The sequence below is a fragment of the Nilaparvata lugens genome, chromosome 11 (genome assembly GCF_014356525.2).
Source record: "Nilaparvata lugens isolate BPH chromosome 11, ASM1435652v1, whole genome shotgun sequence".
Classification (NCBI taxonomy): domain Eukaryota; kingdom Metazoa; phylum Arthropoda; class Insecta; order Hemiptera; family Delphacidae; genus Nilaparvata; species Nilaparvata lugens.
Window position 1 is genome coordinate 36575166 of NC_052514.1, and position 9790 is coordinate 36584955.

The 9790-nt window shown below is 33.5% G+C and overlaps 1 protein-coding gene across 1 annotated transcript in view; it reads left to right on the forward strand.

The window, feature by feature from the left end:
* The window catches only part of LOC111051876 (midasin-like), a 629562-nt gene that overhangs the window by 118238 nt on the left and 501534 nt on the right, over positions 1 to 9790 (forward strand). The window lies entirely within an intron of this gene.

The window sequence follows — 9790 nt, forward strand, 5'->3', positions numbered from 1 at the left end:
CCTTATTCTAAAAAAAACTATCTCAGCCAGCAGGATTTCAAACTATTAAAATTCATGATAACTAACCCATTTATTTCTAAATATTGGGTCGATTGAAAGTATGAAACGTTTCGCTACAATACAGGGTGAGTTATTCACTGAAATATAAAATGTTTCCTCCACTCTCAGATCAGAAAAAATCACTCATCTTCAAATTAATGCTTATAACTGAAGAATAGGAGTGAATTTGGCCAATGTGATGACATATTATTGTTCCTCTCGTCAAGTACTATCATTCCTGAGGGTTTGAGCGATTTTTAATTCTTGACCATTTTTGCAAAAATCCATAATAATTAATCCATATCTCCTGAATTCATGAGTGTTTTTAATTTTATCATATGCCTGAGTTTGTCTCTTCAAGATCTTTCATTTGGTACCAAATTCAACCGAATCTGATCATCCGTTCCCAGATCTTAAAAATATTAATGATATATGATAGATAGTCCATTAAAATATTTTGAGTAAAACAAAAAGTATCGTAGATATGGCTGAAATTTGCACCATAGATAGAGCTTGACCTGAGAAATGTCATAGCCAAATTTGGCACTCCCAGCTACTATACAGGATGCGTTATGAAGCTGCAAACATAAAATTTGCGAATTTTCAAATGGTCATATCTCCTGAACGGTAAGGAATTTTGCAAATATGATTCCAGATTCGTGATTCTCGCATCAAAGATCATATAACATCACACATTTTGAGCGATTTTTATTTTTCCCAAAATAAATTTCCCATAAAATTTTCATCGTGAAACACACTGAAACAAAAAGTATCTTAGATTTGGCTGAAATTTGGACCATAGATAGAGCTTGACCTGAAAAATGTCAGAGTTAAATTTGGCACATCCAGCTACTATACGGAACAGAAAGAGTTATGAAGCTGCAAACATAACATTTTCAATTTTTCTAATGGACATATCTACTGAACAATAAGGAATTTTGCAAATATTATTCCAGATTCGTGTTTCTCGCATCAAAGATCATATAAGATCACAAAGTTTGAGCAATTTTTATTCTTCACAAATAATTGAGAATACCCATGGACTAACAATCATCTGAAACAAAAAGTATCTCAGATTTTGGCTGAAATTTGCACCATAGATGAAGATAGACCTGAAAAATGTCAAGAGTTAAATTTGGCACCTCCAGCTACTATACAGAATGTGTTATGAAGCTGCAAACATAAAATTTTTAATTTTTCAAATGTACATTCTTCCTAAACGGTAATGAATTTTGCAAATATTATTCCAGATTCGTGTTTCTTGCATCAAAGATCATATATAAGATTACAAAGTTTAAGCGATTTTTATTTTTCCCAAAAAATTGAGAATAGCCTAACCATCGTGAAACACACTGAAACAAAAAGTATATCATATTTGGCTGAAATTTGCACCATAGATAAAGCTTGACCTGAAAAATGTCAAAGACAAATTTGGCACCTTCAGCTATACTATAGGCCTACTACAGGGCGAGTTATGAAGCTGCAATCATAAAATTTTCAAATATTCAAATGGTGATAATATATCCTGAACGGTAAGGAATTTTGCAAATATGATTCCACATTCGTGATCCTTGCATAAAAAACCATAAGAACACAAAGTTTGAGTGATTTTTATTTTTCACAAAAAAATTACAAAACCCATGGACGGTTTTGTTCATCATCATCGTGAAACACACTGAAACAAAGAGTAGGCTATCTCAGATTTGCACCATAGATAAAGCTTGACTTGAGAAATGTCGGAGCCATCTTTGACTTATATACAGGTTGAGTTATGAAGCTGCAAACATAAAATTTCCAAATCTTCAAATGGTCATATCTCCTGAACGGTAAGAAATTTTTGAAAATCTTATTCTAGATTCGAGTTCCTCGCATCAAAACCATAAGATAACAAAGTTTGAGCAATTTTTATTTTTCACAAAAAATTGAAAAAACCATGAAACACACTGAAACAAAAAGTATCTCACATCTCACATTCGGCTGAAATTGCATCATAGATAAAGTTGACTTGAGAAATGTTAGAGCTAAATTTGGCACCCCCAGCTTATACAGTTATATAGCTGCAAACATGAAATTTTCAAATGGTCATATCTCCTGAACGGTAAGGAATTTTGCAAATATGATTCCAGATTCGTGTTTATCGCATCAAAGACCATAAGATCACGAAGTTTGAGCGATTTTTATTTTTTACAAATCAATGACAAACAACCATCGTGCAAACAGTGAGAGTATCTCGGATTCGGCTGAAATTTGCACCATAAATGAAGCTTTAACTGAGAAATATCGGAGCCAAATTTGGCATTCCCAGCTACTATACAGGATGAGTTATGCGGCTTCAAACATGAAATTTGCAAATTTTCAAACAGCCATATCTAATGAACAGTAAGGAATTTCGCCAATGTGATGACTTTATAATTGTTTCTCTTGTCAAATATTATATCATTGCTGAGAGTTTTAGTGATTTTAATTAATTTTTGGATTCATGAAAAATGAATCCGTTACCTGTTGTTTTTTCCTGCTGTGCTGTTCTAATTCTCATCCAATACAAATGAGCTCAGTATTCACAAAAATCCTGAGAAATTTGAATTTCCCGCTCAAACCAGTCAGTACCTCTTGCATGTTTCTGTTGCCCTGGTAGTATTTCAGTTGGTTTTAATTCTGTACCAGGGAGTCAGAACAAGGTTTGCCTTCCAATGCAAGCATAGGCAACCCACAACACTGACCTAGTTTGTGTACCTCTTGCATGTTTCTGATGCCCTGGTAGAAATAATTTGGTCATTTCTAATATGCAAATGAGCTATTTGAGCGGGAAATTCAAATTTCACATGATGAGCGGGAAATTCAAATTTCTCATGATTAGCGGGAAATTCAAATTTCTCATGATTAGCGGGAAATTCTAATTTCTCATGATTTATACTATTTGAGCGGGAAATTCAAATTTCTTATGCTTAGCGGATTCCAGATTCGTGTTTCTCGCATCAAAGTTTGAGCAATTTTTATTTTTCACAAAAAATTGTGAATATCCATGGACTAACCATCATCATAAAACACACTGAAATAAAAATTATCTCAGAATTGGCTGAAATTTGCACCATAGATAAAGCTTGACCTGAGAAATGTCAGAGGTAATTTGGCACCTCCAGCTACTATACGGAACAGAAAGAGTTATGAAGCTGCAAACATAACATTTTCAATTTTTCTAATGGACATATCTACTGAACGGTAAGGAATTGTGCAAATATTATTCCAGATTCGTGTTTCTCTCATCAAAGATCATATAAGATCACAAAGTTTGAGCAATTTTTATTCTTCACTAATAAATGAGAATACCCATGGACTAACCATCGTGGAACACACTGAAACAAAAAGTATCTCAGATTTGGCTGAAATTTGCACCATAGATGAAGTTAGACCTGAAAAATGAATGTCAAGAGTTAAATTTGGCACCTCCAGCTACTATACAGAATGTGTTATGAAGCTGCAAACATAAAATTTTTAATTTTTCAAATGGATATATCTCCAAAACGGTAAGGAATTTTGCAAATATTATTCCAGATTCGTGTTTCTTGCATCAAAGATCATATAAGATCACAAAGTTAAAGCGATTTTTATTTTTCCAAAAAATTGAAAATAACATGAAACACACAAACAAAAAGTATCTCAGATTTGGCTGAAATTTGCACCATAGATGAAGCTTGACCTGAGAAATGTCAGAGCTAAATTCGGCACCTCCAGCTACTATACAAGATGCGTTATGAAACTGTAAACATAAAACTTTTAATTTTTTAATTGGTCATATCTCCTGAACGGTAAGGAATTTGGCAAATGTGATTCCAGATTCCTCATCAAAGACCATAAGATCACGACTTTCGAGCGATTTTTATTTTTTACAAATCAATGACATAATCCATGGACAAACAACATTGTGCAAACAGTGAGAGAAAGAAGTATCTCGGATTCGGCTTAAATTTGCACATAAATGAAGCTTTAACTGAGAAATATTGGAGCCAAATTTGGCATTCCCAGCTACTATACAGGATGAGTTATACGGCTTCAAACGTGAAATTTGCAAATTTTCAAACGGCCATATCTAATGAACAGTAAGGAATTTCGCCAATGTGATGACTTTATATTGTTTCTCTTGTCAAATATTATATCATTGCTGAGAGTTTTAGTGATTTTAATTAATTTTTGGATTTATGAAAAATGAATCTGTTACTTGTTGTTTTTCTTGCTGTGCTGTTCTAATTCTCATCCAATACAAATGAGCTCAGTAGTCACAAAAATCCTGAGAAATTTGAATTTCCCGCTCAAATCAGTCAGTACCTCTTGCATGTTTCTGTTGCCCTGGTAGTATTTTAGTTGGTTTTAATTCTGTACCAGGGAGTCAGAACAGGGTTTTTTTTAATGCCTTCCAATGCAAGCATAGGCAACCCGCAACACTGATCTAGTTTGTGTACCTCTTGCATGTTTCTGATGCCCTGGTAGAAATTTGGTCATTTCTAATATGCAAATGAGCTACTATTTGAGCGGGAAATTCAAATTTCTTATGAAATTGGGAGGAAATTCAAATTTCTCATGATTTATACTATTTTAGCGGGAAATTCAAATTTCACATGATTTATACTATTTGAGCGGGAAATTCAAATTTCTCATGATTAGTGGGGAATTCAAATTTCTCATGATTAGCGGGAAATTCAAATTTCTCATGATTAGCGGGAAATTCTAATTTCTCATGTTTATACTATTTGAGCGGGAAATTCAAATTTCTTATGCTGAGCGGATTCCAGATTAGTGTTTCTCGCATCAAAGAACATAAGATCACGAAGTTTGAGCAATTTTTATTTTTCAAAAAAATTGAGAATAACCATGGACTGACTAATAACCATCGTGGAACACACTGAAACAAAAAGTATCTCAGATTTGGCTGAAATTTGCACCATAGATGAAGTTAGACCTGAAAAATGAATGTCAAGAGTTAAATTTGGCACCTCCAGCTACTATACAGAATGTGTTATGAAGCTGCAAACATAAAATTTTTAATTTTTCAAATGGATATATCTCCAAAACGGTAAGGAATTTGCAAATATTATTCCAGATTCGTGTTTCTTGCATCAAAGATCATATAAGATCACAAAGTTAAAGCGATTTTTATTTTTCCAAAAAATTGAAAATAACCATGAAACACACAAACAAAAAGTATCTCAGATTTGGCTGAAATTTGCCCATAGATGAAGCTTGACCTGAGAAAATGTCAGAGCTAAATTCGGCACCTCCAGCTACTATACAAGATGCGTTATGAAACTGTAAACATAAAACTTTAATTTTTTAATTGGTCATATCTCCTGAACGGTAAGGAATTTGGCAAATGTGATTCCAGATTCCTCATCAAAGACCATAAGATCACGACTTTCGAGCGATTTTTATTTTTTACAAATCAATGACATAATCCATGGACAAACAACCATTGTGCAAACAGTGAGAGAAAGAAGTATCTCGGATTCGGCTTAAATTTGCACCATAAATGAAGCTTTAACTGAGAAATATTGGAGCCAAATTTGGCATTCCCAGCTACTATACAGGATGAGTTATACGGCTTCAAACGTGAAATTTGCAAATTTTCAAACGGCCATATCTAATGAACAGTAAGGAATTTCGCCAATGTGATGACTTTATATTGTTTCTCTTGTCAAATATTATATCATTGCTGAGAGTTTTAGTGATTTTAATTAATTTTTGGATTTATGAAAAATGAATCTGTTACTTGTTGTTTTTTCTTGCTGTGCTGTTCTAATTCTCATCCAATACAAATGAGCTCAGTAGTCACAAAAATCCTGAGAAATTTGAATTTCCCGCTCAAATCAGTCAGTACCTCTTGCATGTTTCTGTTGCCCTGGTAGTATTTTAGTTGGTTTTAATTCTGTACCAGGGAGTCAGAACGGGGTTTTTAATGCCTTCCAATGCAAGCATAGGCAACCCGCAACACTGATCTAGTTTGTGTACCTCTTGCATGTTTCTGATGCCCTGGTAGAAATTTGGTCATTTCTAATATGCAAATGAGCTACTATTTGAGCGGGAAATTCAAATTTCTTATGATTTGGAGGAAATTCAAATTTCTCATGATTTATACTATTTTAGCGGGAAATTCAAATTTCACATGATTTATACTATTTGAGCGGGAAATTCAAATTTCTCATGATTAGTGGGGAATTCAAATTTCTCATGATTAGCGGGAAATTCAAATTTCTCATGATTAGCGGGAAATTCTAATTTCTCATGATTTATACTATTTGAGCGGGAAATTCAAATTTCTTATGCTTAGCGGATTCCAGATTCGTGTTTCTCGCATCAAACATAAGATCACAAAGTTTGAGCAATTTTTATTTTTCACAAAAAATTGTGAATAACCATGGACTAACCATCATAAAACACACTGAAATAAAAAGTATCTCAGAATTGGCTGAAATTTGCACCATAGATAAAGCTTGACCTGAGAAAATGTCAGAGGTAAATTTGGCACCTCCAGCTACTATACAGGATGAGTTATGAAGCTGCAAACATAAAATTTTCAATTTTACAAATGGTCATATCTCCTGAGCAGTAAGGAATTTTGCTAATATGATTCCAGATTCTTGTTTCTCGCATCAAAGATCATAAGATCACGAAGTTTGAGCGATTTTTTCCTTCACAAATATTTGAGAATAACCATGGACTATAACCATCGTGAAACACACTGAAACAAAAAGTATCTCAGATTTGGCTGAATTCGCACCATAGATAAAGCTTGACCTGAGAAAAGTCAGAGCTAAATTTGGCACCTTCAGCTACTATACAGAGTGAGTTATGACGCTGCAAACATAAAATTTAAATTTTTCAAATGGTCATATCTTGAACGGTAAGGAATTTTGCAAAAATATGATTCCAGATTCGTGTTTCTCGCATCAATGACGATGAAGTTTGAGCGATTTTTATTTTTCACAAAATAATTAAGAATAAACATGGACTAGCAATCGTGAAACACACTGAAAAAAAAAGTATCGTAGATTTGGCTGAAATTTGCACCATAGATAATGTTTTACCTGAGAAATGTCGGAGCCGAATTTGGCACCCCCAGCCACTATACAGAGTGAGTTATGCAGCTTCAAACATAAAATTTCAAATTTATCCACAGATCACAGAATTACTTACTCATCCTCAAATGCTTAAAACTCAAATATGAGTGAATTTCGTCAATGTGATGACAATATATTGTCCCTTTGATCTAGTACTAGTAGTTCTGTGAACAGTAGACCTCACGCAGTATTCTCATCCACAAGTATGTGAATAACCATGGACAACCATCATAAAACACACTGAAATAAAAAGTATCTTTGAATTGGCTGAAATTTGCACCATAGATGAAGTTAGACCTGAAAATGAATGTCAAGAGTTAAATTTGGCACCTCCAGCCTACTATACAGAATGTGTTATGAAGCTGCAAACATAAAAATTTTAATTTTTCAAAATGGATATTATCTCCAAAACGGTAATTAATTTTGCAAATATTATTCCAGATTCGTGTTTCTTGCATCAAAGATCATAAAGGCATTATGATCATAAAGATCATAAGATCACAAAGTTTAAGCGATTTTTATTTTTCCAAAAAATGAGATAACCATGAAACACACAAACAAAAAGTATTCAGATTTGGCTGAAATTGCACCATAGATGAAGCTTGACTGAGAAATGTCATAGCTAAATTCGGCTCCTCCAGCTACTAGACAAGATGCGTTATGAAACTGTGAACATAAAACTCTAATTTTTAAATGGTCATATCTCCTTAACGGTAAGGATTTAGCAATGTGATTCCAGATTCCTCATCAAAGCATAAGATCACGAAGTTTGAGCGATTTTTATTTTTCACAAAATAATTAAGAATAAACATGGACTAGCAATCGTGAAACACACTGAAACAAAAAGTATCGTAGATTTGGCTGAAATTTGCACCATAGATAATGTTTTACCTGAGAAATGTCGGAGCCGAATTTGGCACCCCCAGCCACTATACAGAGTGAGTTATGCAGCTTCAAACATAAAATTTTCAAATTTATCCACAGATCACAGAAATTACTTACTCATCCTCAAATGCTTAAAACTCAAATATGAGTGAATTTCGTCAATGTGATGACAATATATTGTCCCTTTGATCTAGTACTAGTAGTTCTGTGAACAGTAGACCTCACGCAGTATTCTCATCCACAAGTATCTGAATAAAACAGAACTATTGACCTTATGAATAATATACAGCAATAGACTGGCTTCTCCACACATCTGTGTAATCACTTGTCAGCTGATGTATGATGAATAATTGTATAGTCTGATTTTTACTCTAATATTGGCGTATGAAGGAGACTCCTTTTTCCTTTTACATCATCCTTGAAATGCAAAATTTCCAAAAACCTTGTATATACGTCGACGCGCAATTAAAAAAGGAACATAGCTGTCAAATTTCATGAAAATCTATTACCGCGTTTCGCCGTAAATGCGCAACATATAAACATTCAAACATTTAAACATTAAGAGAAATGCCAAACCGTCGACTTGAATCTTAGACCTCACTTCGCTCGGTCAATAATGTGATTCATTTTGAGTTTAAGCCAACAGCTGATTGAATTCAGTTTAAGCTTTCACTGTGCGAACTGCCCTTAGTGTTATTCATACTAATCCTCACTGGATAATAAGAAAGATTATTTCCAATTATTTTGTGTATCAGATCTTATCAATAAATTCCACTTTCTTGAAGGACGAGGAGTAGATTCAAAGCAAGATTGGTTCGACTTGAATCTTAGACCTCACTTTGCTCGGTCAACTATCATTCATGAGAGTTTGCGCTATTTTAATTTCTGATAATTTTTTATTCATGGATTTAATGAAAAATGCAAATCTTCCAGATTTGGATGACATTTGGGCTAGGGATAGAGGTTGACTTGACAAGTGTCTGCTATAATATGAGTCGTTTCGCTACAATACAGAGTGAGTTAATCACTGAAACATAAAATATTTCCTCCACTCTGAGAGCAGAAAAATCACTCATCTTCAAATGCTTATAACTGAAGAATACGAGTGAATGTCGCCAATGTGATGACATATTATTGTTCCTCTCGTCAAGTACTATCATTCCTGAGGTTTCAGCGATTTTTATTTTCGACTATTTTTGCAAACATCCATGATGTTTGGATCATTGGATGTTTGGACATGATGTCCATGATCATGGATTTCATGAAAAATGCAAATCTCCCAGATTTGGTTGATATTCTGGCTATGGATAGAGGTTGACCTAACAAGTGTCCTGCTATGAGTCGTTTCGCTACAATACAGGGTGAGTTATTCACTGAAACATAAAATCTCTCCTCCACTTATTTAAAAAATAATCAAAATTTATATCAATTAAATCTTTATTTCAAATTTTACAATATTTTGGTGCAGAAACATGGAAAAACTAGTAGGAATGATTCAACATAATTGACCTGAAAATACACTGATAGTAGACTTTGAAAAGTTTGTAAATTATATTAAAGAGTAGATAAATGTATTATAACATGGACATTTTGAGTACGGTATAGTTGTTATAAGTCTTAATATTGTACAGCATCATCTTATAAATTTAAAAGCTTCTAAATTACTTTTTGTGTAGTTGAGAAGTTTATATTGTGGTAATTATTCATATTGAATGAAAAAGAGTAAGAAATCGTCAAAAAAACACAGATTATTGATA